This window comes from Sceloporus undulatus, chromosome 4, assembly GCF_019175285.1.
Source record: "Sceloporus undulatus isolate JIND9_A2432 ecotype Alabama chromosome 4, SceUnd_v1.1, whole genome shotgun sequence".
In the NCBI taxonomy this organism is placed as follows: domain Eukaryota; kingdom Metazoa; phylum Chordata; class Lepidosauria; order Squamata; family Phrynosomatidae; genus Sceloporus; species Sceloporus undulatus.
Window position 1 is genome coordinate 28,040,861 of NC_056525.1, and position 4,897 is coordinate 28,045,757.

Below are 4,897 nucleotides of genomic sequence, written 5' to 3' on the forward strand. Positions count from 1 at the left end.
TTACCAGTTGATGACAAGTTAAAATTGTTTACTATATTCCCATAACATTGATCTTGCTGTCAGAATTGCTTTCAAAACAGTTCAGAATAGAATAAAACATGGATTTGTAATTGGTTGACTGGCCGAAGCCAAAGGGTGCTCAACAACGGCTCCTTTTCATCTTGGAGAGAAGTGACCAGTGGGGTCCCACAGGGCTCTGTCCTGGGGCCAGTGTTATTCAATATCTTTATCAATGACAGAATTGGAGGCATACTCATCAAATTTGCAGAGGACACCAAATTAGGAGGAATAGCTAATACCCCAGAGGGCAGGATTAAAATTCAAAACAACCTGAATAGACTAGAAAGCTGGGCCAAAGCTAACAAAATGAAATTCAACACAGAGTGTAAGGTACTGCACTTAGGGCAGAAAAATGAAATGCACAGATATAGGATGGGGGACACCTAGGTGAATGAAACTACATGTAAAAGGGATCTAGGAGTCCAAGCAGACTACAAGTTGAACATGAGTCAACAGTGTGATGCGGCAGCTAAAAAGGCCAATGTAATTATAAGCTGCATCAATAAAAGTAGTGTCTAGATCAAGAGAAGTAATAGTGCCACTATATTCTGCTTTGGTCAGGCCCCACCTGGAATATTGTGTCCAGTTCTGAGCACCACAATTCAAAAAGGACATTGAGAAACTGGAGCGTGTCCAAAGGAGGGCGACTAAAAGGGTGAAGGGTCTGGAAACCATGTCCTATGAGGAACAACTTAGAGAGCTGAGGATGTTTAGCCTGGAGAAAAGAAGATTAAGAGGTGATATGATAGCCCTGTTTAAATATTTGAAAGGATGTCATATTGAGGAGGGAGCAAGCTTGTTTTCTGCTGCTCCAGAGAACAGCGCCCGGAGCAATGGATGCAAGCTGCAGGAAAAGAGATTCCACCACATTAGGAAGAGCTGTTCGACAGTCGAACACACTGCTTCCTCGGATTGTGGTGGAGTCTCCTTCTTTGGAGGTCTTTAAGCAGAGGCTGGATGGCCATCTGTCAGGGATGCTTTGATTGAGAGTTCCTGCATGGCATAGGGTTGGACTGGATGGCCCTTGTGGTCTCTTCCAACTTCAGTTCCAACTGAATTCCTGGGGCTACAATTCCCCTCATAACAATGCCATTTCCATGGTGAGCCTGACCCAGCATTTGAGGTGCTTTAGTAGAGACAAAACAGTCACCAGACATAAGATTGCCAGAGTGAAAACTGGAGAAATCTCCTGCACCTTCAATTGTTGTTCAGAAAAAGGAATTTCAGTAGCTGCTGCTGTCGAATAGCTTTTTGCTTCAGGAAGTTCTTCCTAATGTTTAGGTGGAATCTCTTTTCCTGTATTTTGAATCCATTGCTCTGTGTTCTAGTCCCTGGAGCAGCAGAAAACAAGCTTGCTTCATCTTCAATATGACGTCCTTACAAATATTTAAACGTGGCTATCTTCTCACCTCTTAACTTTTTCTTCTCTAGGCTAAACATACCTAGCTCCCTAAGGTTCCCCATAGGGCATGGCTTTCAGAACTTTTGATCAGTCTCCTCTGGACATGCTCCAGCTTGTCAATATCTCTTGCATTGTGGTGCCAAGAACTGGACACAGTATTCCAGCTGAAGTTTGATTAAAGCAGAATAGAGTCGTACTTACTTCCCTCCATCTTGACACTAGATACTGCTTGTTATTTGGTTCCATGATAAGCAACATCTGCTGGAATTCCCTCGTCCACACCACCATTAAAAGTATAGAAATCTTCTCCAGCTTTCAGTCTGGCAACTCTGCACTGTTGTGAAACTACCACCCGAAAGAAATTTATAGCTACAGGTAGCCAGGTAGGCCTTCCTTGTGAATTTTAGAACTGTACTCCCAAAGGAAGCAGCTCACCTGGTATCAGTAGGTCCACTAGACATTACCCCATATATTTAATGAATATATGGAAATGAAACAGGATCACATAAGCAGGCCATACAATAGACATCAATGTACCTATAACAGCTATGCATTCTATGTGAAAGGGGAGTCATGAACATGTTCTGCTGCCATAATAAAATTGTCATGCTATTCACTTGAGGGTATTGTTGTTAGCTGTCCTCGAGCCAACCTTGACTCATGGCAAACCTGTAGATGAGACATCCCCACCCCCCACCCCCCACCCCATCCTCCACTGCTTTGCTTAGATCCACCTGTGAACTTATGGCACGTGTGCCACAGGTGGCATGCAACACCATTTTGCCTGACATGGGCCAGGGAGAAGGAGGAACAGGCACGCACGTGCTCTAGAGACAGCTGGAAGCCAGGGACAGGGTGGGGGAGAAGTCCTGCTCCAGAAGCCCCCCCCTCCAGGGGCAGAAGTCCAACTCCAGCACACAACCAGGGGCAGAAGCCATGCCCCCAGTATGCAGCCCCCAAAAGGTTTGCCATCACTGGCTTAGGTCTTGTAGATTGACGTCCCTGATTAAATCTAGCCATCTGATGCACAGTGTTCCTCTCTTTCTGCTGCCTTCTACATTTCCTAGCATTACTGGTGGGGTACAGACCGCCCAAAAAGGGCGGTCTGCCTGTGCCTTGTTTTGCTGCGCGAGGAAGCTGCAGAGGACAAACCACGTGGCTTCCTCACACCGCAAAAAGAACCCGCAAAAAGCGGATTCTTTTTGCAGCGCCATTGTGATGCCGCAGTGTGCCAATGGCAGACTCACAACGTCACAATGGCGTCGCAACACGCTAAGTGTCTGTTGCATCAAAATGGCAGCGCCCATCTGTACAGGGCACCACCATTTTGACATACGGAATACGTGCTAGGGTTGCAGGCCGTCTGTAAGCAACGCCCTGAGGCAACCCTAGCACGTATTCCTTACGTGCTAAAAGGCCCATCTGTACTGGGCCATTGTCTCTTCTAAAGCACCATGACTTCTCACGGTGTGGCCAAAATACAACAGCCTAAATTTAGTCATCCTAGCTTCCAGGGAAAGTTAGGGCTTGATCTGTTCAAGGACCCATTTGTTTGTCTTTTTGGCTGCCCATGGTATCCTCAGCACTCTTCTTCAGCCCATCTCAAATGAGTTTATTTTCTTCTTATCCACTTTCTTCACTCTCACATCCGCACATGGTGAAAGGGAGTACAATGTGTTGGACGATCCTAACTTTAGTGCTCAATTGTATGTCTTTACTGTTTAGAATATACTTGAGGGTATACAGTACCCCTATAGAGAATAAAATTATGCATCTTTTGTACATCTGTTTTGTGGAAGGTTACATGTAGGCACAAGTGGTCATTTTATACCTCCTAGCTAATTAGAGCAAATGCCAGTGATCATGTCAATGATCCTAAATGAAGATGCTTCCACATGCAACCACCATATTATCAAAATGGTGCCCCTTCCTGGAAAGCAAGTCCGTCTCCAGTACATAAGACATTGATAGTTAATAGCAAAAACATCACAGAGTTGTCATGGGAACAGCTGTCATCTCAGAAAAATACTTTGTGCAGTGCAAGTATGATGTGAGCTCTGCTGTGTATCAGCTTTAATTTCTGTAAACTGCCTTGAGAGGAAATGCAGGATCTAAACCAGGGGTGGGAATCATGTGGTCCTTCAGACATTGCTGGACTGTAACTCCCATCAAGGAACCTGGTGGTGCCATGTTTACATGCTGGTACAGCAGCCACAACATTGTGAATAAGATGAGTTGTTGGGGCAATTGGCTTATATATTGTAAACCGCTTAGAGAGTGCTGAGTTCACTATTAAGTGGTACAGAAATGTAAATGCTATTGCTATCACTATCAATCCTAGGCAGCATAGGCAATACTGAGAGATGCTGGCAGTTGTTGTTCAATAATATTTGGTGGATAATATCTGGAGGACCATGCGATTCTTACCCCTACTATAAATGCAGTGATAATATTATGGGCCCCATATTATGAGAAAGGTGGGATAAGATTAAATAAATAATACAGTAATAATGTCCAACTGACTTATTTATTGTACAAAACCATTTAAGTGGTATTTTAATTTCCACTTTGCAACAGCACATCATCTTTGAATCTGAATATGCATTTATAAAAATTATTACTGCTTCAGAAAAGACAGATTGGGACAATTTGTAAGAGTTACATTGTATATTGTTTTTTTACTTGTGGCTGATAATTTGCCCTTTATGAACCTTTTTTATTAATGGAGCATCTGTCCTCTCCACATTTTAACATCTATTCCCATGTTTTCTGCTTAAATTGGGGGGGGGGGGGTTTGCTGATAATAAAAGGGATAAGGGCTGCCCTCTTGTGGAAGAGATTGTTAGATTTCACTGCAGTAATTAGAAATTATGTAGGCCTCTTTTGGTGATACTAGAAGCAAGGTGGAATTCAGTATCACCATTAACCTTTTTACATGACTGCAATGCTTTCAGTATACATTGCTTTCTAATCTTTATAATGTACACACAGCTCTGTGAAATAGGTGACTTGTATTTCCAAAAAAGAAAGGAGCAAATTTTGTAATGAGGGTTGTGTATTGAAAATCCCTTTTCGGAGACTATATCATACCATTATCAAATGCATGCAAGGACCATTTGCTAGATATATTGTTCCTTCAAATCTGGTAGTTTAAGTTTTACTACATTGATGAAAACATCTAGTTCAAATTGTGGGAAGGGTCACACAAATTACCTGCAGGAGCACCTGAGACTACTAGGCAGACTATAACCAAACAGAAATAACTTGGGGTGCATCTACACTGTAGAAATCATGCAGTTTGATACCACTTTAACTGCCATGGCTCACCCTACTGAATCCTGGGAATTGTAACTTTATAAGGTACCAGCAGTCTTTGGCAGAAAAAGCTAAAGACCTTGTAAAACTACAACTCACAGGATTTCATAGGATGCAGCC